The sequence below is a fragment of the Chenopodium quinoa genome, unplaced genomic scaffold (genome assembly GCF_001683475.1).
Source record: "Chenopodium quinoa cultivar QQ74 unplaced genomic scaffold, ASM168347v1, whole genome shotgun sequence".
Lineage (NCBI taxonomy): Eukaryota > Viridiplantae > Streptophyta > Magnoliopsida > Caryophyllales > Amaranthaceae > Chenopodium > Chenopodium quinoa.
In genome coordinates, this window is record NW_018742309.1 from 6,266,744 (window position 1) to 6,291,419 (window position 24,676).

A 24,676-nucleotide genomic window follows, 5' to 3' on the forward strand; every position below is an offset into this window, starting at 1 on the left:
TCCTTAGATGTTGGATTTTTTTTTTTTTTCACTATTCATGTATTAGCTTTGACCATAATTTTTTTACTAACATTATAAAAACATATTTTATCATAAAATATGTTGTTAGATAGATATTAATATAAAATTTCATAATATAATTTTTTAAAATAAAGGAAAATTTGAAAAATACCACCATGTATTGTTCACATTTTATACAATACCACCTCAAGTTTTTTTTATTGTATATTACCACCTAGTTTTCTCAAAAACCTAAAAAATTCCCACCACTTTTGCCCGACTCCCCTATATGATGTCAAGGTGGGTTCCACTACCAATTGTTCCTCTCTTTTCCCTCGATTCTCACATCTGTTCTTCCTTCTTCTTCCTCTTTGTCTAATTTTAATATCAATTTGCAAATCAATTAGGCGTTATTTAAGGTTTTTATTCGCTAATTTGTTCTTCAAGCCAAATGACAATGCAAAATCGAGGGTATAATTGGTTAATTAGGATGATTAGGGAAGAAGAAAGGTGAAATTTGAAGGAAAATTGGTTAGTGGGACCCACTGTGACGTCATATAGAGGAGTCGGGCAAAAGTGGTGGGAATTTTTTAGATTTTTGAGAAAACTAGGTGGTAATATACAATAAAAAAAAAACTTGAGGTTGTATTGTACAAAATGTGAACAATACATGGTGGTATTTTCAAATTTTCCTAAAATAAATTTCATTAATATATAAATATATAAAAATAAAATCAAACTAGTACATTAGAATGTGTGCTAAGTTGAATGTACCAATTACTCCGGGACATAGGGAATAACTTATTATTATTAATTTTTTTTTTTTTTAAAAAAAACTTATTAAGTTTTTATTTATATTTATATTTATATATATAATCAAACCCACCATATGCTAGCTGTACTTTGTTCATTGAAATGATTACTCATCACCCCAATAACATAAAAATGACCATATATCTATTTTAAATGTTTGAACACAAAAGTGAACCAACATCTTAGTGATAATAAAAGAAGACGGCCCCGGAGGAGCGGGTTGTTGAGGGACATTTGAATATTGTTACATTACATGTCTTCCACCGATTCCCTAACTTCTCTTTTTTCCTCCTTTCCCCTTATTTTCCTCATCCAATTAATCCAATTTATTCTTACTAAAATGGGTTGCTTAACTTTAAGCCTATAGTTTGCTTCTTATCTATTCTATAATTTTATGACAATATTCTCCATTTTGCCCTTCACCTATTTCCTATATATTCCTATAATGTCCACTAATATTTTCTCATTCTTCTCATTCTCTTCTACGAGGTCCTCAAAACCTCATAGAAGTGAATAATTATCTCATAATCTTTTCCTTTCATTAATAATTAGCTCATTATATCACAATCTTTGAGCTAATTATTACTTTCTATCAAAATATCTATTATTCATTTTCTAAAAAAAAAAATTCTATTATTCATTTACCTACATTTATCATATATTCTCTATATTATTATTTTTCAGTTGTTAAAGTCATGAAGGTACATTCGACTAAGAGTTCTATTGTAGCCAAGAGGTTATGGAATTTCTTAAGGATCACCTTTTTTATGGTTAGAAAAGGGTTGATCTCAAAAAAGAAACTCATCATGGATATAAACTTGTTCTTCAAGCGAGGGAAACTCATTCGTAAATCATTAAGCAATCTCCTACATCTTCATCACCACCACCACCACCAGCAAATGACACGTGGTAATTTTGCTCGACGGGAATATGAATTTTCATGTAGTAGCCCTAACCCCGTTTTTTTCCACGTATCATCTTCGAAACGTAAGCACCACCACCACCACATACATCTCCCTTGCATGAACCCACCAAATGTACTCGACGAGCTTGAGTCACAAGAGGGTGAAATCGGTCACGTTGATGAAACTAATGGCGCCATTGTCTTAGTGCCTAAAACTCCTGAGTATTCATTTAATTTGCACCTAGATGGAATTGATCAAACACCCGAAGAGATTTGTAGTCCACTCATTTCACCATTTCCTATTAAGATAAGTGATTATTTATCCGAAGATGAAAATGATGGAGGAAATCTTCAAGTTGATTATGAAGCTGAGGAGTTCATTAAAAAATTTTACGATCAACTAAGGGCTCAAAGTCGTGTGCAATTGTTACAATATTAGGCCAACGATATAATATTGGATTTTCAATTATATTTTTATACATATATACTATGGTGTTGTGCAAGTAACCTAGCAATCCATGAATCTACTACTATATATTAGAGTTATATTTGCTTTATGAGTTGGTTTCTACTTGTGGGTTGATATTATTTTAGTGTTATATTGTTTCGAATAATTATTGAATTTGGACCGATCCAATATTTGATTTCATTTAATTAATTAATTTTTTTTTGTAAACACCATCATATATATCAAGCTATTTGAATTTGAATTAGGATAATAATTTTAGTGTGTTATCTATCAAAAGATTTTCTTATAAAAAAAAAAGGAATTGAAAAGAACCTAACATGATGTAATAGTATGTTTTTCTTCAAAAAAATAAAAAATAAAAATGTAATTGTATGTTTAAAAATTAATTAAGTTTAGAAGTCCTTGCTAAAAACCTGTGATCGAATCTTATGTGTATATGGACTATTGATGAAGAATACCCTAAGAATGAAGGAACTTAAATGAGTGATGACCTCAATTGATGAGGAAGTTCACTCACCTTTTCATGAAATTTTATTACTCTTTCTATCTTCAATCAGTCACATCACTTTGATCGCTATAGGATTTTAGACAAATTAATTAAGTTCCGTTTTTAAAGGTTATATAAGTGATTTTTTCGATGTTCTTTAAGATTTTAGTAAGTTACTATAAGGGGTGGTTGAAAAAAAAGTGAGGAACAGTAATAAAATAATAACAAATAAATTTACTTTGGTCTCCATTACTACAATTTACTTTGTATGTTATTTTTATCCCTTCAAATTCCTACTCCAGCGTTCTTTATTATTTTTATTCTCTCACAAATTTTACTCTCTGTTTTTTTATTAATTATTAAACATAATATCACTTCCTCGTGATATTTAACTTTCCAATAAATGCCACTACCGTATTATTTATATCACCTATTAAAATAACCTTTTTTTTTTTTTTTTTACGGGTATAATAACCCTTTTTAAATTAAACTTCAAGTAAAAACTGACATGTTGCTTAGAAATAGATGAGTTTTTGGGACATATTTATATACTTCCTTCATTCACTTTTAGTTGCAATACGTTTAAATTTACACTATTTAACCTTCATTGATTTATATATATAGAAAAATAAAGTCACGTGAAATCTTGTTAAATATATACGGGTAAAGTGTTAAGTTATCCTAGGAGTATTTATTATATTAAATTTAAAATTGTTTTGGTCCCTTTCTTTGATGTCAAACTATCTAGTGTTGCTTTATTTTGCAGTTTTAAGGGATAAGACTTCCTACTTTTTTCCATTACCCATTTTTCCTTTCATTAATAGGTTACTAGTACTTTTCAGTTTTCACCTTTTTGTTGTTGCTTTTAGGCTTGAAAAGTACACAACTCCTCTAATTTCTAAGTGGCGCATTTTACTTTCCTTGTTGCACACTTTACTCTGAATTACTTGGAATGACAGATAAGAGAATGTGTCCCAACTATGGCTGGGAAAAAGCTAAATGAAAGTTGAGAATGCAAAACACAAAAATCACAATCTCTTTAGGCAGAAACACACTGAACTATTTACTTTGAGTTGAATAATCAAAAATGTATTTCTATCCAATACATGATCAAATCTTGGTAAATAAACTTTGTTCAATTTTAAGCTTAGTACCAAATAATACTACAATAAAGAGTTGCTCATGATCAGAGAAACTCCAAAACTATTACATAAACAATTTTTACATGATATACTAAGTATTAGAAATACGGTACCACTGTCAGATACTGCAGCATTTAAGAGAGCGCTGAGCAAATGAAGTTAGACATTAAGATTAAGGTCGAAGAAAAGGAAAAGAACTAATTAACCTAAGCTACAATTACCTGCTTCATTCATTTCTCGGTATCCTCAGCTGACACAGCCTGATTTCTACTACTCTCTGCCTTTGTTGAAACAGTTGGGCCACTATCTGATGTTGCAATGATTACTGCCATTGTAGGTTCAGTCGGTACACTAACTACAGGCTTTTCTAATCCAGGAATTGTAAATGCTGGATTATTACTCGTTTCTCCTAGAGAGATGCTGCATCTGCCTAGTAGATTTTCCCAGATTTTGGCCCTCTTCCTTCTTCGTGGATTCTTCTATAACTTCGCTTGCAGCACCAGGATTGATTATGTTCTCAGCAGAAAGCTACAGTAACTGATATTCCTGAATTGCTACTCTTGGTCATTTTCAATTCTGGAGCTGCATCTGGAATAGATAATAAAACACAGCTGTAGTAGGAATCAGAGCTGGATCTGGAGGTGGAAACATGGTAAAATCTGGAACATAAATCAGAATAGCAGTGAGACTCGCAGATAAAGTTGGAGCGACGAAGTTGAAGCACAAGACCGACTCGGAGACGGAGTTGGAGCACAAGTCAGACTCGGAGATGGAATTGGTGCAGAAATATGGAAGATGGAGCTAGAGCTGGATCCAGAAAGGGTCGGAGTCAAAGTCGTAGCTGGGGTCGGAGTCGGAGCCAGAGCTGAGCTGGAGCTGGAGCTGAAGCCACAGCCAAAGTTGCTATAGAAGAACTTATAGCAGGAGCATGCTCAGCCTAAAATTGCAACAGAAGTTGAAAGTAAAGCGAGAGCTGAAGTTGAAGCTAAAGCATTAGCCAGAGAGCTAGAACTGGAGTTAAAAGTGAAGTTGAAGCAGGAGCAGGAGCAGGAGAAGGTGCAGCAGCTAGAGATAGTATCAAAGCTAGAGCAGGAGCTGTTTCTGGAGTTGGAGCAGGAGCTGTTGCTGGAGTTGGAGCAGGAGCTACAGTCAGAAATGAAGTTGCAGCTGGAGCTGGATGTGGAACACCAGCCCCTGCATTCATAATGGCTAAAGCAGAAACTGTGACAAAAGCCCTGGATTAAGACTAGTCACCCCCAACGTGGTGCTTAAAGTAGGGTCACCTGCATGCCTTTTGGAGTCTACAGAAACAGATGTAGATTCTGATTCATTTGAACATGAAGCACCTGCAACCTGTAATCAGTTTCTGGCCGACGGTATACTTTTCTTAAAAGCACAATTTCCTGGAGGCAGAATCAAAAGAATGATTAGTGTTTGTTAACCTGCAGTAAACAGGATTCTATCAAGGACAAGTTCTATGAGTATAAAACTTTCATTTTAAACCCTTTGAAAGGTAGGTGGGACTTCGCCTATTGCACTAGTTCAGTTTTTGAGGGAAACTATGGTAAAGGTTTGGCCTCATTACTTAAAGGTCATGGAATGAAATCCCACTAGGGGCTCTTGGGGGTAAGGATTTTCTTATCCTTCCCTCTTACTCTCAATGAGTCTGACCTGCGAGACTGGATCGACCTGTGACAGCCTGACAGGTGACAGTTCAGAAAAAAATCCATCTTCTTACCGTAAAATTAAATAAATAAAAATAAAAATCAGTAATGTACAGTTTTCCAACTTCCAAGTTTCTTAGTCACTTTGTCCACTTGTACATAGTGTGTGAAATGAAACATTTCTGCACCTGTATATATTATCATGTGATAAAACTTACAGCCATCAGAGGACTACAAATATGGATTAAAAATAAAACCTTTAATCCTCATAAAATCCTATAGGTTAATTTTAAGCTAAATGCATGGATGTCTAGAAATTGCATGCACTAGGCCAAGATACACCTTATGATTTCAATCCAATGAAATGTAATACTCCCTCCGTTAATTTTTATTTGCAACTTTTACTATTTTAGTCCGCTAAACATTATGTGCAACTTTCTATTTTCTTTATATTTTTAGTCAACAAAAACTCCAGAAATTACATATTTACCCTTACTTAAAAATTCTGATTTTTATAATTTTACCCTTATTTGCAAGTGGGTGGGCCAACTTTCTCTCTCCTATCACTTTAATTACCTTCATTTATTTCCTCTAATATTTGCCCCTTAAGTTTTGCCTCGTGAACCGCAAAACACTCCAAAGTTGCAAATAAAAATTAACGGAGGTAGTATTAAGCTCCTATTGCACAAGATACAACATATGATTTCAGTGGGAATTACTCGATCCGACACAGAAGGATAAAAGAAGATCTACAATTTGATCCATTTCTTTGCACAAAAGTAAGGGCAAAGCAGCAGCATTCTACAACTTCAAAGCAGAGGCTGAGCTGGGAATCACTTACATTAATTTCATCTCTGATGGGAATCACTTACATTTAGAGATCTTGTAGAATATCATGAGTAGCGGAAACATGGATGTGCGGAAGTACCTCAAGAATGATCATGATCGTAACGGATCAGAGACCTGTAGCGTGTATTGCCTTTGAGCATCAAAGTAAAGAGCCTGCTCTTTACCTTCCTGAATAGTATTTGAAGTACAAATGCACAATGTCAGAATGTATAGCCAACTCTATGTCACAACTGAATGATCAAATCCTACCTGAAAGCAGAGGATGAGATCCCAAAGAAGAACTGCAACACACTTGATGATTCACATGGAAGAGACCTCTGTCTAAAATGTTTGCGAACATTAACCCACTCATCCTCTTCTGGCCCAAATCCAAAAACACGAACTAGAACTTCCTGAAACCCATAAGTTTGGAAAGTTGATACAGATAATATTGGAAAGACATTATTCGTCACAAAAGCTATGTAACTCAGACACGGGTATGAGTTTTGGGTATGAGTACATTCGAGTTTTAGACACGCAAAGATTCCAATTTAGGACATGGATGCACGGACAAAGCATTAATGAAACACATTCCTGGATCTAAACGACTTTTCCATATCAATTCACATTACAAATACACACATGTATTAGAATTTCTGTTTGCTTTCCTTCTATTTTATAGTTTTTATCTAAGAGTGTGTTTGGATTGAAGGAAATGGAGGGAAAAGAAGGGAAGGGGAATGGAGGGATTGAATTTCTTTCATTTGGATAACAAATGAGGAAGGAAGGGAATTGGAGGGGAGGGAAGGGGATAGAAATGGAGGGATTAAGTTGTAAGAATTTGATCTCTCCAACAATGGACAGATTTGGAAGGAAAATTCATTATTCTTCCCTCCCCCTCCCTTTCCCTTCTCTCCTCCAGTCCTCCCCCCCCCCCCCTCTCTTCTTTTCCTTCCCTTTTCTATATCCAAACAAACTGTAAAATTATGTTAATCAAGATCCTTGAGGAATCTGGATCAAAACAAAGTGATGGATAAGGATTTCATACCCTTGTTGCAGGGTCGAGTGTCGACACGAAAATGCAAGATAAATAGAAGAGTGATAAAATAGACAAGAAAACCATGATAATGCTACTTCTAGAATTATTCAGCACATATCTGATAAAGAGTTACAAGTTTATCAACAGCAAGATTATCACACTTAGGATTTCACAAATGAGCCAAGATGTAGATAGGTCAACCCCCTAAACTAGTAACAACTCTGAATAGGAGCCAAGTTATATCGGTTTTATTATACAACACCATGACCAAAGACCAACAACAAATAAAGCAGCATGACCAAAGACCAACAACAAACTAGACATACCTCATCATGGATCCACCGGAGAACCAAGTAGGACTCAGTTAACTAATATCATCAATATATATTGACTCATGTAACTGGAAAACCAATTCTATTATAATTGGCAAGTTATTAAGCTTTGATGAATATGCTAATTTTATAAGGTAAATATCAGGATATTTTGAAGAATGTTGAGATAAATTAATTAAAGTGAGCTGCATATCTTACTTGATTCCAAATTGCTCCAGAAGTTATTTCTATTGTTCAGAATAATAATTAAGGTAAGCTATTTCATGAATCATGATCAAAGATTATCATCAAGATTATAAAACAAACTGAGATAAGAGGAAAAAGAAAGGCTAGCTAAAAGGTATTAAAAAAAATTTAAAATTTGTTAGAAAAGGACTTTTTAAAGTAGACCTTTTGTGAGAAAAGTCCTTTTATAAAAAATAAAAAATAAAAAAAAGTGGCAAATAAAGACCTTAAATGAATTGCTTGGTTTTTCCAATGTTGACCCTCACGTGCCCTTTCTCCTCCTCAACCACCATGTCTACTAGCCCACCATCATCCCACCATCATCCCACCACTATCCACTCTTACCCGCCACCCCAAAACACTATATCACCTTAACCTTGACATCATCTTACTCCTCCCTCACATTTAACCCTCTTGTCCTCTACCTTTTTTTTTCGCCAAACCAACTGCCAACTATCCCTTCCCACTTATTACAAACCATCGCTACCCTTGAGTGCCACCCAAACACCACCCCGTAAACCCTTATATCTCCCTTTCTTTTTCTTCCCTTAATACCCACCATTGTAGCCACATTGTGCCTTCAATACACCTCATAAATTTGCTACCTATTGGCGACCCATCGTACCCAGCAGCCTCCCACATAACTCTTTTATTCTATCTCCTCTTTATTATCCCCATTTGGTAGCAATCTTCATGGAGCATCCTTCTAACTCATGATAGAAAATAAGGGGTTTTCATTTGATTCAATTGATTTTATATGGTTTAGTGTGAGTAGTATTGGTGGAGGAGAAGAAGTTGAAAGAGATAGTGTTGAGACAAACAGCTAGATAAGGTGATGGTGGTGGGAAAGTGGCGAAATGGTGATGATTTGGTGGTGGGCATTGTGGTTACACTAGAAAAGGAAGGGCATAAACCGACTCTGATAAAAAGTTTCAAGCTTAGCACATGACAGTCACCATCGGAAAATATAGTCAAATGTCGGAATCTAGCTGAAGGTCCCTTTTCACAACAAAATTTTCATTTTAAGGTCGGAATCTGGTCATTTTCCAAAAATCGCCCAAAAACTTGTATCTTCGATCTCTTAAAAAAATTTAAAATCTAAGGAAACAAAAGATTCAAACATGAAGCCACCTTCTTCATACAAGCCTCTAGAGTCCATACCCATCTTTTAGTGCTGTTATCACTCACCACCACAAGAAGTGATTTAAAACAAATGTGGGGGCAAAAGTTTGAAATTGCAAATGCCCCCACTCCCTAGGGGAGGAGGACTACAAAATATAATGGCAATGGGGAAAATGGGTAGAAAAGTGAATTAAAAGACATATTTTCATAGTCTCTTTGTAATTTTAGAAATTAATACCAAGTCTTCCTTGTAATTATTTCACAATGAAAATGACAGCAAGGCTAGGAAATTTACGTTTTTTCTCCAATTCTATAAGTGAATAATGAAAATCAGAGGAATAATGGACTACCAAACACTTGCAGGATTACCAATCCTAAGATATCTATGAGAATGAAATGCTTGAACATTATACCTAATAGGCTAATAAAAAGATATTTCAACCAATAAATGAATAATATAAATATATTCAAATACCAAAAGCTTAACTATGTAATACTACCAATATTTAAGTAGGAGATCTATTTACCATGCCCCATCCTAGCAGATTTGGCTTCAAATTCCATTAAAGGATTTCCAGATGTATTTTTTGTCACATTATGACCTACAAAAAAGTACTAGGACTTGTTAGATAGTAAGGATGTAAAGAGCATTATAACATTGTACATACTTTATGAAAGAGCACGTCGCTCCATAAAGACACTCTGATAAATCACTGCTTGACAAACAAAATGCAAAATGCAAAAAGAAAAGAAAAAAAGAAAAAAAAAAAAAGAAAAAAGCCAAGGACAATTAAATAAACTTGGAAAATGTATATCAATTATACAAGACATGAATACACTATAAGTGATGTAGATCATATAGAATTAAACTAATAGTCCATAAATCCACAGAAATAATTTTCCACACCAAACTAGCCTCTAACTCTGGATTCATTCACATCACGGATGAGAACAATTGCCTCTAAAATCATCATGCTAGGTTCATATAAGGGAGATAAAGGGGAGAGAAGGAAATAGAAGTGAGGGAATCTAAGAATCTCAGCATTAACTAGAGAAGCAAATAGATGAGGAGGAGATGAAATGACAATGGAAGGAACACAATTCCCTACTTCTTGATACATTTGTACTAACCACTCAAAAGAGGTGTATAGAGTGACATAAGGCACTCCAGCTGCTACTTCTCAACCTCAGACATTACCAACTTTAGGTCTGGAGTATTCCTTCAAAGGAACAGATTAATGTTGCCTGATCACAAAGTAAACAAAGTCCTGAGATCTCCTTTCAAAGGAAGACAAAAGAGAGGTTTAAAAAGAGCCTATATTAATTATAGGGAAGGAAACAGATGTACTAATAGGTATCAGCCAGATATTACTAAGACTGACTAAAGAAGTCAAAGGTTGATAAGAGAACTTAAACTTTTTCTCACCTTGACAAAAATAGTGGTCGGAGAAAATGACAACTGGCTCCAGAAAGAAAGCCTGCGAATCTTCGATCACACACATACAAGTACTTGGTCGTTCAGCAAGTTATTCAACAAGGAGATTGAAGGCCACGCTCAACAAACTAGACCATAAGACTATCTGCCTCTTTGATATTTCCATCTAATGTTAGTTTCTTGCTCACCTTTTTACATAACTTTGGGTCGGGTATTAAGTTCCGCCTAAACATCCTACAAGTAACTTTGTATGCCAAAAGAGGGTTTCCTCTGTTCAGATAACTTCACAGAAGCACATGGCAAGTTTGAGCATCGATCCTTGAAGCCGTTCTCAGAACTTTACCCAGAAGTCTGTAAGCTTCAGTTACATACCCAAAGCTACAAAGCTTTTCAATAACTTGATTATAAGCAGTCTGGTAGGGCTGCTTTGGCAGCAACTTCTCCAACAGCTTTAACAAATCTTCCACCCTGCCATACTGACAATAGCAATGAATTATCATTCTATACATAACAGGATTTGGATGTATGCCCCTCCCCAGCATTTTCTTTATAAGTTCACTTGCCTCTTCAAATTTTCCTCTTCTGCCCATTGCATCAACAATTGTTGTATATGTCACAATGTCAGGGCTCTTGTTGACCAAATACATATCATCAAGTAAAGAAAGAGCACCATTGAAGTCATCCTTCTGAAAATGTCCTTAAATAACAGTTGTAAAGTTTACAACATTTACATCACATCCCTTGCTCAGACACTCTTGCATGAACCTTTTAGCCTCATCTGTTCTTCCTTCTCTGCACAGCGATACAAGCAACAAATTGATTTCAGCAGGAGTTGGACGAAAACCTTTCATCAACATTTCCCTAACCACATCACATGCCTCGGACAATTTTCCTGCTCTTTGGAAACCATGCATCACAACACTGTATGTGATGGCATTTGGGGTCCACCATTCCTCTTCACTCTTATCGATCATGTCTCGAGCTTCTGAAATTCGACCAATTTGACAAAGGCCTTTCAGCAAGGCTGTGTATGATACAGTGTTTGGTTTATAGCCATTCTTGTACATTTGCTGGAGCTTTTCCTTAGCCTCATCCACCCTCCCCGCTCTACAAAAATCCATCTACAACAGCACTGTAAGTCACTACGTCTGGAATGCAGTTTTTCTCAAACATCTCATTAACAATTTCTTCTGCCCTGTCTATCCTTCCCTCCCGACATAAAGAGTGAACCAACGCAGTGTAACCAACTTTGTCCACCCGAAATCCTCTCTCCTGTGCTTCCTTTAAGAAACCATAAGCCTCGTCACTGTGTCCATACTTGCAAAGCATATGAATGAGATTATTATAGGTGACCATATCTAGCAACAAGTTACAAGCCGTCATTTTCTCAAGTAGGACCTGTATCTCAGACATGTTTTTCTCCTTACAAAAGTAATTTATTACTGTATAAAAGCTAACTTTATTAGGTGTACATCCCCTTAGAGGCATATCCTCAATCAACTTGATAGCATCTTGTACCTGATTAAATTTACAATAACCTTTAATTAAGCAGTTATATGTAACAACATCCGGGGCAATTCCAACAATTTGCATCCTCTTTAAAAATCTCAATGCTTTGTCCAACCTGTTTTCCATCACTAAAACATGAAGGGCAGTGTTACATATAGATAGATTAGGTTGAACCCCGACCATATACATCATTCTAAGAACCCCCACAGCATGCCTTACTTTCCCTGCCCTGCTATAAGAAATCATCAAATAATGAAAATCTTCTGTAGTGCGATGGATACCCCTCCTACGCATAAGATGAAGGATTCTCCGAGCACCCTCACATAATTTAGTCTTGCCGAGAATTTGAAGCATAGCATAGTACACAACTGGGGCATGACGATAACGCCATTGCCTGTCAGCCCAATAGAAGAACTCTAAAGCTTCCCTTTCATCATCTTGAGAATGAAGAACTGCGCAAACTTGACAGGGTTTAAGGCTTCTCAATAAATTCTTCATCTGGCCTTCAAGGTCAGGGTTCCAATTCAATCTCAGCCCAACCAGCCTACAAATTTCTCTCACCAATGGATGCCTTAATTCACTTTCATCCATTTCATATCTTCTATCGTACTCACCACTTTGCTGACATTTCTTATTATATAAATCCAAGACCCCAAATTCTTCATCTTTAACATATTTCTTTCTACCTTTTGTGCCCTCTATATCTGCTTCTTCTTCATCAGACCATTTCTCACTTAAGGAGTGGCTTAAACAATTCCCAAAAGAACCCATGAGTCAAATCCATACCTGTCCTTGAGCCAGGGCAGGACGGGAAGCCACCCGGAGAAAAGGTCCAATTACACAGTTCCGTCTTAACATTAAAGGGTTCTGCATAGCAACCAAATTTGATTCAACTATCAAATTAGGCTCGAAAAACACATGATTTTAGGAAAATAGGTCCAATTTCATAGTTCTATCTAAACATTAAGGGTTCTGCAAAACATTAGCAACCAAATATGATTCAAATATCAAATGAAGGTCGAAAAATCACATGTTTTTAGGAAAAAAAGGTCCAATTTCATAGTTCCTTCTGAACATTTAAGGCCCTGCAAAACATTAGCAACCAAATTTGATTCAATTATTTGACTCGAAAAAACATTAGAAACCTAGCTTGACTATAATGACAATTAGATCAACAATAAACCCTAAACCCTACATTGTGAAATTAATAATCGATGATTAAAAAACAAAAATGTTACCTCAGAAGCTACTGCAATGGAGGAAAGACCTACGTTTTTTTGTGTTTCTAATTACTAGGTCGTAATTATGTAGTGTAGAGTGTAGTATTATTATCATATTGAAACGATAAAAATACGTGTTAACAGTTGCTGAGCTATGTAACGAGGGATTTGTTAAACATCGCCTACAATTTTCTATATAAAGCCCACAAATTAGACTTGGTTTGACAATTATACCCATTTCTAAAATTGTAGTCAAAGTGAATGTGGAGCCGTACTGGGTCGCCGGGGGAGACCGGAGGGCAGGCCGGAGATGCGGGGGACGCCGGAGGTACGTCGTCGTCGACGGAAAACGAGGTAAAGTACCGTTAAAATTCATGTTGTACGTAACGGCGTCTGAAAGAGGTGCCTGTGCAGTGGAGCCGGCGCCTAAATTGGACGCCACTACCGTAGCATGGACGTCCAAGCCAGACGCCACAACCACAGCACTGGCGTCCAGCCCAGACGCCAAAACCACCACACAGGCGTCCTGGCCAGGCGCCAGTCCTATGGATGTGGCGGCCCTGCCAGGCGCCATGTCCATGGCTCTAGCATTTCTGCCAAACGCCGCCCCTGCCCCCCTTTTTTTTTGTGGGTTTTTTTTTTTAAATTTGAAAATTCGAAATTGTATTAAAAAAAAATTCAAAATGGTTTTAAATTTGAAAATTCGAAATGTTTTTTTTTTAAAATTAAGTTTGAAAATTCGAAATGGTTTTTTTTTTAAATTAAATTTGAAAATTAAGTTTGAATATTCGAAGTGGTTTTTTTTTTAAATTAAGTTTGAAAATTCGAAATAGTTTTTTTTTTTTAAATTCGAAATTGTATTAAAAAAAATTCGAAATGGTTTTAAATTTGAAAATTCAAAATTGTTTTAAATTTGAAAATTCGAAATGGTTTTAAATTTGACAATTCGAAATGGTTTTAAATTTGAAAATTCGAAATGGATTTAAATTTGAAAATTCGAAATGGTTTTGAATTTGAAAATTCGAAATGGTTTTAAATTTGAAATGGCGAAATTGTATAAAAATAAAATTCGAAATGGTTTGCAAAATTTGAAAATTCAAAATGGTTTTAAATTAAGTTTTTTTTTTAAATTAAATTTGAAAATTCGAAATGTTTTTTTTTATTTTATTTTTAAATTTGAAAATTCAAAATGGTTTTTTTTTAAATTAAGTTTAATAATTTTATGTTTTTATTTATGATGTGGAAATTAGATTTGTGTTAATATATATTATTATGTTTTAATTATTTATGTGTATGAATACTTTTATAAATGATTGTGTTTTAAATTTGAATGTGTATGAATAATATTATACATAATTATGTTTTTAATTTTGTGTTAATTCTGTGTAAATATAGTAAGTAAATGTATTATCCGTTAAATGTAGATATGAAATTTACAAATCAAAAATGTAGATATTAACTATGTGTTAATGTTGTGTTAAATGTATTAATTTAAGCTTGAATTAATATTTATTATAATATATAATTGATGCAGGACTATGGCGGAGACGGAAATGATTACAGTGGGATATTTGGACATGATGGTCCATTCGAAGATGCTTAACAAGCGATTGATTAGGCAAAACAGGTTGCAATTACAGCTGGATTTTGCTTGGTAGTAGTAACTTATAAATCTCAACGGGATGGTAGAATGGATCGCATTTTGAGATGCGACCGTTATCACAAAAGAGAAGAAAGAGATTTCAGTACAGCCACTCGGTTTGATACAAAGCGGAAAGGTTGTGGGTGTGAGTTCAGAGTAAAGGTTCGACAACTACGGAGTCGTGAAGAATGGGAAGTGATTGGTTACTCTAAATGGGGGTATCACAACCATGAGATGATAGTATATGAAGAGGGTCATCGACAGCTGAGCGGCTTAAGTCCTGCTGCGAAACTAGTTGTCAAAGAAATGAGTGATGCTCAAGTCAAGCCTGCTAAAATATTAGCATCTGTGTTAGAGAAATTTCCAGAAGACCATCCAAACCAAAGACACATCTACAACGTCAGACAGCAACTCGGGTTTGAACGGTTAAAGGGAAGGAACCCTATACAGCAGCTGCTACACCAGGCACAATCACGTGGTTACCTGTTCTGGTTTGATTCTGATGAAGATACAGCGGAGGTGACTCATCTTTTCCTTGTGCATCCTGATTGTGCTGATATGATCAAGTCTTGGCCATTTGTGATTTTGATCGACTCAACGTACAAGACAAACAAGTACAAGTTCCCACTAGTTGAGATCATGGGGATGACTCCAACGAACCAGAACTTTCTGATTGGCCATGCAATCATCAAGGATGAGACGGCTCCAACTTATTATTGGGTCTTGGAGAAGCTGAGAAACTACATCGGGCCTAATGTTCATCCAACAACCATCGTCAGTGACTGTGAGGGAGGTCTCTTTGCCCCTATTAGGGAGTTGTTTCTAGAGTCGAAGCACTTGTTGTGCACATGGAACATCAACAACTGCGTGAAAGTGAAAGCCTACAACCTTTTCAACAAGAATTTGGAAATGGCAGAGAGATTGGTGAATGGTAAGTGGCGGAAGATCCTCCAAGCTACCACAGAGGCAGTGTACGATCGAGAATGGGCTAACTTTAGGGATTCGTACCAGTGGTGTCCGGCAGTGGTGAACTATGTGATGCAGCAGTGGGTACCTCACAGGGAAAAGTTTGTCAAATATTGGACAAACCAAGTACTTCATTTCGGGAACACTACAACATGTAGAGTTGAGAGCGCTCATAGAGCTACCAAGGACTGGATTGATTCTTCCACCGCTGCTTTGGATACACTGTTCGATAGACTAAACAAGTCAATTGAAACTCAGAAGAGCGGAATCAGGAACTCTCTAGAGGACTCCAGACGGCGACATGGTACGATGTATAGCCATTTCATATTTAAGATTCTCCATGGTCGTGTGTCACACTACTACTTGGGGTTAATTTTGACTGAGTACAACAGGATGAGGGACTTGGCTGATGAAGTGTATGTTCGGTGCGGGTGTGCTATTTCAGTAACTCATGGATTACCTTGCGCGTGCACCATTCACCACATTATTACAGAAGAAAGGGCGTCCTTACATGTTGATCAGGTTCATTCATTCTGGCGGACGCTCGTTATTGGTGAGCATGTAGATGCTCAAATGGTCGACCATGAACAGGAAGAGTTGGAGCAGTTTCGTTCGATGTATGACCGAGTGTCCTCCAGTCATCCTTCTATTATTTGTGACGCTACTCATGTACTTTATGACATGTTCAACACGTCTTGCTTAGATTATGAGGAACCCGAAGGGGTTGAGCGTCCTCGAGGTCGCCAACGGCGGAACAGGAGTGCGTTTGAGTACATCCGTGGTCTTGGTCGTGGTCGTGGTCGTTGTCGGACATCGTCATCTAGTCGTAGTCATTCTTCTTCGTCTGTGAATATGCCCCTGAGAACTGGTACGGTTGCTTACTTTAATTTACATTGTACATTGTTTTTTAGGTTACTTCTGCCTTATTGACTGTGTTTAATTATATGTTGAATAGGAATAAACGATATTGATTAGTTTCCGTACAAGGACAGGATACCTAACATAATCATGTCGTACTTGGAAGGGTGGAATGATGTAGTCGGAGATGGTAATTGCGGATTTCGGGTCGTGGCTGATGTTTTTCAAATGGGAGAAGACAACTACGGTTTAGTGCGTTAGTTGATGTACAACGAAATTGCCTCTAACCGAGATGTTTATCGTCATGTGTACCAGGATGACTTGGATAGGGCTCTGCGGCGTATCCGGTGGGGAGGTGGACCTTGCGGTCAAAATCATTATTTTAACGCGCCACTAGACCTGTTTGCCGTTGCAAACATTTACAAGTGAACAGTCATGCATTTCGGGCTGGGATTGCATAGTCGAGCTTATTATCCTTGTACCACGGTTCTCCCTTGATCTTCGCGTGAGACTGTCACTACACCGGTCAGAGAGGTAGCTATTGCTTTTCTTGGGTCGTCATACAGACATTTCATCCGACTAGACCTGTCATCCGATTTTCCTGTGCCATCGATTATACCTCGGTGGTACACCATTCGCACAGCGAGCGTAGAGGGTTGGGATGCGCTATATCATGACCGGATCCATGAATGGAGCACCCTAGCTGCCTTTTAGTTTTTCATGTGTACATTGTTTCTATGTAACCTTATTTTTACGTTGCTATTTTAATGAGAACATTAATTTTTTATATTGTATTGCTTACTACATTTATATCTTGCATGGGTAAGTTGCGCGTTACAAAGTTGAAAGGTAATGTCAAAATTTAAAAACAGCAACGACAATGTTGTCAAATGTTGAAAGCGAAAACAATAATCTAAAATGTTACAAACTTAAACCATAATGTTAAATTCTGCGAAGTGCAAACATAAAGTCCAATTTCAAAAACTAAAATGATAATGTTTAAAATGCTCTACAAATAAAATGCCAAAACCATCAGTAATCCTTCTTGGACGCCGACTCCCAATGCGCAAAGGTCTGTTCCAAACTATCAACAACAGCTCTCACTGGTGCACTCATGTTGTCCTTCTCCACATAGAGTTTTTGTACGTCTTGCATTATCTTTCCCATCCACTACATACAACAAAAAATAAAACATGAAATACAATAACAACATATAAAACTTAATTAAAAAAACAACGATAAATGTTTTATGAGACATACCGCTTCCACGGTAGTAGGCGATGGCATATAATCAGCATCACTGTGGTCGAGGTCTGCAATCAACCTCGGGTGCGAATACCGGTTGAACCATTCCATGTAGTAGTGGTCACACATGGGAGGAACCCCAGATAGCGGACCACCTTCATCGGGCATGCCGGGGGAGGAGGGACAACTTGGACAAATCCAAGCTGGCGAAGACAACGCTGGGGCATGTACGCCTCCACGATCTCACGATACTGAATGAGTCCCGTGTACAGGGTCCTGGGTACCCTATTACTAGGGTTCGAGCCGAAAGGCATCCAGTTCGCCTGCACATAATTTTAAAATTTAGTAACATTCATATAATAAATGCATTACTGAAAAATTGTAGAAATAATTTATAAACTTTACCTCTAAGGGGGACATCCTGTCAAGCAATAACCGTATCGATCGGAGGCGGTCAACGGACTTCTTCTCCGATCGCGGACTCCACGCACAAGCACGCGGCATCCCCTCATCAATAGGAACCGGGTCACGATGTGGTCGCAATGCAGGAAAATACTCGTATATCCAGGTCTGCAATAAAGTCAGACACCCAGTGATACCTGCCGCGTTAGCCCGACTCGCAAATCCTAGTTGGCGATACAAATACGCCAACGTAGTCGATCCCCAAGAAAACTGGCCTACACTGCCGGGGTCACACGCCTCAACTATGTCGCGTGGCCTGAGCTTGTTTCCGCCGCTCTTATCCGAAAACAAGGTACATCCGAGGAGTAGAAAAACATAAGCAGCCAGCTGTGCGGCGTGCGTCCTACGTGCACTGGGGTACAAACACCGCTGCAACACGGATGCAATCTTCACACTGCCGTGTTCCCAAACAACAAGCGCCTCGGTGTACAGTGCATCCCTGTCCACCGCCAACAACTCCGCCAGCAAATCTGCCTGATCCGCATCAGTCACAGCACAAAGTCGTTTACCGTCAACACAAATCCCAAGAATGGCCTCGACGTCATGTAACATTATCGTCATCTCACCGAACGGAAGGTGGAAAAAGTTTGTATCCGGCTGCCATCGCTCAACGAAAGCCGTGATCAGCGTAGTGTCAATCTTATCGTGAATAGTGGCAAGAACGTGATTCACCCCAGTGCCCTGCAATCGCTCGAACATCTCGCTCTCCACCGGCCAAGCCTCAGCCCATGTACGCAAAAAACTACAAGTCTTTTCCCGTGTATGACATTTCAACAAGCCCGTCACTGAAGGCCTCTCCTGGTCCTCCCAAATACGGGTAGCTATGTGTCCTAGAAAGCTAGGAATCACACTCCTGTCTACAGGCCCACCGGGCACCTCACTCCTAACAACCCAAGAATCATTAACGGCCCTCGACTGTTTTCTGCTTACCCCAGACACAGTGGACGCAGATGATGTGCCAGATCTACTAACAAACCTACCAACCCTACCCTTACGCACCTCTACCATATGTGTCTCGTTCATGTCATCAACCCTCTGACTGAATGGACCATAATCATCATACGGTCCACTCCCATCGTCCACATCCTCATCCTCATATGCGTCCTCCTCCTCCTCCTCCTCCTCCTGGTCACCCTCCTCAACATCATCATCTTCATCCTCATCCCGACGGTGGATCCGTTCTCTACGAGCCGAGGCCAAAATACCACGGGATCTAACATGTCTATGCCCCGACCTCTCCACTGAATAGCTTCTACTAAGAAGGTCTAGATTCTTCCCCGCACCATAACGACCCAGTGAATTCTTCAAAAAATTAAAAAATATATAAACATACAAAAGTTTTTTAGAAAAATAAATAACTACCTACACATACAAAATACCAACACTTACAACATATCGTCATGTTTATAAACATAAAGTTAATAAACATTAAAAAAAATCAAACACATAAAAAATAAATAGGACACAAAACAAAAATATTTAAAGGTAAAACAAAATTTCTGATTTTCAAAATAAAAAAAATTATTTTAAAAAATAAAACAAAAAAAAATTAAAATATATTACACATACACAAATACACACATAATACCCTAATGTATTACACATTTAAAAAAAAAAAACAATTACACATTAACACAAAGAATTTCCACATACTACATAAATTAAGACATAAAATTTTTTTACACATCAAACATAAAAAAGTTAAACATTAACACAAAAAATTAATCTGATTTTATAAAAAATATATATACTATATTTATAAAAAATAACACATAAAATTAATAAATATTAAAAACAAATCAAACACATTAAAAAAAAAATTAGACATAAAACAAAATTATTTAAAATTAACACAAAATTTCTGATTTTCCAAAAACAAAATTAATTTACAAAAATTAAAAAAAAAAATAAAAATAAATTTTTTTTAAAAAAATTATATACGGCAGGTGGGGCGCCTAGCCAGGACGCCCACCCCCTGGCGGTGGCGTTAGATCCGGCAGCCATAGCAGTGGGTAGGCACCTAAACTGGACGCCCACCCATAGGTGGAGGCGCTAGATCTGGCAGCCAGAGCCTATGGCCTGGCGTCTGGTTTGGACGCCTCTCCGTGGCTGGGCTTCCAAGCCACACGCCCCGCCACCGGCTTTGGCTGTCGGACCCGGCACCGCCGCCTCTGGGTGGACGTCCAGTTCAGGCGCCCCACCTTCGCCGCTTATTTTTTTTTTTTTTAAAAAAATATTTAAATAATTACCTTGCCACCAAGTCGCCGCCTTTCCTTCGCCGCCATCGCCGCCGCCACCTCTTTCCCTTGCCGCCTCGACATTGTCGTAAATAAATTTTTTTTAGAGAGGTAGACCTACTGATTTTTTTAGAGAGATATAGAGAGTGGTTTTTTTTAAAAACGAAAAGGGCAATAAGGTCACTTCAATACAAATTTGTGGGCTTTATATGGAGATTTGCGGGCGATATTTAGCGATTTACGTAACGAGAGCTTGTAACCTAAGTGGTAGCATTAAGGTTCCGGAACAATTTCAAACATTGATCTGTTGGGTTAATTACAGAGGTTGTTGGCTTAAGCAGCAGTGTACCATTGTTCAGGGCGTTGGGGATATATACTTGTAAGAAACCCAACAACATAATGGCTAAATTAGTTATTGGATCATTATTACTCCGTATTATTTTTTTTTAAAACCAAGCATGCTTGGGGAAAAGTATACGCCACTAATGTATAATTGGCGGCGGTTCGAATCCCACCAACGGATTCTCTTACCTTCTCCTTCAATTCTCAAGTATTAATTTGCGAGAGTTAGGGTGGTTTGATTTGTGAGAAGTGTCGGTTTAATAGATTCTTTCATTTTACCTAAGAGAATTATAATGATAAAAAATACGAAATATATAATTGTACTATAAAAATGATATTTAAACAAAACTTGAAGAAAAATTATATTTACTCTTACACCGGTTTAAATCTAGTTAATCTATAAATTACTATAGAGATAGCCAGAATACAACTTCTTATATGTGACTGGTCACACGAAGTGGCTAGCCTTCTCAAGGGTTACATTGTTACTCCCTCCGTCCCTTATTTACATGTCTACATCTCATTTTACACGGGAATTAAGAAACTTAAAAGTCATGATAAAGAATTACAAATATGCATTTGGGGTTAGAAAGAGATAAAGAGAAAGAAAAGCTAGTTGATAATTATTGAAGAGATGGAGAGATAAAATGTTGGAAAATGATGTCAAAAGTACAAAAAAAATAAAAATAAATTAATGACAACTCATTAAAAAAAAAAGAGAATATTGTCAAAAATTACATTCTTAAAATAGAAATAGGCATGTGATTTTGAAACCCCAAAAGGAAAATAGGCATGTAAATAAGGGACGGAGGGAGTAGTATTATAGGGGTTACTTGACAATGTTACAAGGGTTACTTCTTCAATGTTATATGGTTATTCAGTTAGTGTTACGATGATTACTTCATTAGCATTATAGGGGTTACCCAATCAGTATTATAGGAGTTACTCAGATAGTATAATAGGGGTTATCTTGTTCTTTTATAATCAGCCACATGGTGTGACTAGCCGCATAAAACGTGTTGTAACAAGAATTATACAAAATATCCCTACCCTATAAAGAGTAGAAGATTGTTCTTATGAACCGTGCTCAGACTTTTATACTCTTTAAATTGTTTATTTACCTTATTACCCCATAGTAATTTACACCTTCTCCTGCCAACACGTATGCATTTCCTCAGCCTCGTCACTAAGTTCACCATCCTTAAGCTCTCTCTCCTCTCCATGTGTGTTCATCTCTGTTCACCATTATTGCTTCGTTAAACAAGTACAAGTTCCCCTTGAGCACTTTTAAATTTTCTCTCTCTTCTCACCACGTCCATTGAAGTACTAGATTTTACAATCCCTAAATTCCCAAATGAAGAACAGTACAAATCAAATTGGGGCCAAGAAAAGTTGATACCTATCAATTATAAGCTCCATTGAAGTACTAAATTTTACAATCCCCAAATTCCTAAATAAAGAACAGTGCAAATCAAATTGGGGCCAAGAAAAGTTGATACAAGAAATGACAACAAAGAAGAATTTCGTGGTCCATGGGCTGGTGACGACCACACTGAGGAGGGGGCTAGGAAAGCATAGGCGCCTGTCGAGGGGGAGGCGGTGGAAGATGGCGGCTGGAGTTTATGGGAGGTGGGTCACCGGCGCCTCCGGCAACTCTTTCTCTCTCCTCTCTGTACAGTGCAAAAAAAAGGTTAGTATTGTTCACTAACATTTGCAAAAATGTCACTATGAACACTGCCTAATCAATTATTATATCACATTGGTCATATCCATATCATTTCTTAACTTAGCGTTTCTGTTTTGCATTGTATGTATATGTTGATGCACAGTTTAACCATGAAGCCAGAACAAACTTCACTCGGCAAACTAACTCCAAGCACTAAAGCTTACAAAGTTCGAGCCAAAGTGATAGAAAAATCACAAGCACAACAATCTCCAAACAAGAAGTAGCGCTACCAACGCCTTGTATTTGAGGATATTGCGGTATGTTCAGTTTCTTACTAGGCACTTTAAATACTGATTTCAAACTTATATTTGGCTGTAATTCTGGTATTGTCCATAATATCAAAGAATGAGTAAATTAAATATCTTGTACACAGTTTTATGCAATAAAAATGTAGTATGCAACCATTAATTCAAAGGACTTGTTCGGACATGTAAGATGGAGACCCGAAGGTGCACCGGTGCGAAGAGTGGAAGAGTGGGACCATGGAGGGGTTAAACGAGGGAGAGGGAGACTGAAAATGACTTGGTTGGAAGGAGTTAAGGAAGGATATGAAGTGTATGGATTTGCATAAGGATGAAGCACTGGATCGTAAGGGATGAAGGAGATAACTACACGGAATAATCAAATTTGGTTCATGTTAGCTGACCCCACTTATGGAATTAAGGCTTTGATCGATTGATATATGATTTCTTCCTCAAATCTATACCATACCTTAATACAATGCATAATTCCCAACATTTAAACATGTAGTGTTCTCCCTTGCAAGCTCAATGTCAACTACTATCATCTCAGATCATACTGGGGAGGAAGCACATGCTCTTCGAACATGGTAAGCAATGAAATTCACACTACACTTACATTATGTAATGCTAATCATCTGTACTAATTTGTCGTTTTTTACCTCCTAGGATGAAAGAAAAACAAGCAATGCTTCTTGACTAGGCTACAAAGATACTGGACATTGATCAGAACACCATCAAGAACATTAGCAGTCAAAACTATCAGCGAAATTGAGCAGAAAAATGTAATAACATCCCCCCATACCCATAGATAACCAATCCTTATCTATTAACCAATAATTGCTGGATTTTTTAACCTTGTAGGCTGGAAACACAATGCAAGAAGAACGTCATTGGATACAAGCCACTATCCCTAATGTTGAGTTGGCTAACCTGATTGCTTACCTAGGATGTAACAAGTGTGGAAAGCGTTGTCAAGAAGCTAGGGACACATCTTTCAGATGCCTACATTGCTCAAAAAACAAAGGTATTGCTACAGTCAGGTTAGACTCTATTTTAATCAAACCTATTCCATAACTACTATTATCAAAATACTAATGTCCCTTTAAACACAGGGTTAATTTCACAATCGATGTAACTGACGCCACTGGGACTCTAAGACTCACTGCTTTTGTTAAAGACTACAAAAAGCCCATTGGTCTCCCTACTCCAGAGATATATGAGAAGAAAACGGCAGTAAGAACAGGAAAAAAAAAAACAAAAAAAAAGGGCAACAATTTCTATAATATATACTAAAGAACCAACAACTTAATAAATGTCATGTAGCGTCTATATATCGCCTTCTTTTACACAATAGATGACCATCTGCCCAAAGAGAAACAACAGATGAAATAATCAAATCATGAAATTAATACTCAACTAACACATTATCTGCATTATTGGACAGGGTGATTGGCCGAAATTTGAAGAAATAGCTACCAACTTGGGGACCAAGGCCATACATATCCAAATTGCACTAACAACTTCTCTCACCAGAATCCGGGTCCTCAAACGGGCTCTCAATGACATTTCCTTCGACTAAACACGCAAAGGCTAACCAAAAACAAAAACCAACTGTGTGTCCTTAAAAGCACCTTTTCCTTAGCTATATATTTAAACTTATTTAGTACTGGCTAAAAAAAATCAAAGCATGTGTCCTAAAACGACACTTTTTACAAATCATTATATACAGCAACACCTTTTGTAAGCTCAATGTTAAGCTCATTGCAC

The 24,676-nt window shown here is 37.2% G+C and overlaps 1 long non-coding RNA gene and 1 pseudogene across 3 annotated transcripts; one reads left to right on the forward strand and one right to left on the reverse strand.

Annotated features, from left to right (window-relative positions):
* Nucleotides 1–10,534: 10,534 nt before the first annotated feature.
* LOC110688775 lies at nucleotides 10,535–12,703 on the reverse strand (annotated as a pseudogene).
* Nucleotides 12,704–21,439: 8,736 nt separating this feature from the next.
* On the forward strand, nucleotides 21,440–24,653 carry LOC110688803. 3 transcript variants are annotated; one of them, XR_002504680.1, is made up of 6 exons: nucleotides 21,444–22,631; nucleotides 22,771–22,924; nucleotides 23,041–23,496; nucleotides 23,576–23,691; nucleotides 23,771–23,933; nucleotides 24,022–24,653. It is a non-coding gene; the product is annotated as an uncharacterized LOC110688803 (long non-coding RNA). The 3 variants fall into 3 exon arrangements; XR_002504681.1 differs by having other exon boundaries at nucleotides 21,450–22,631; nucleotides 23,418–23,496; XR_002504678.1 differs by having other exon boundaries at nucleotides 21,440–22,631; nucleotides 22,771–23,496.
* Nucleotides 24,654–24,676: the final 23 nt, after the last annotated feature.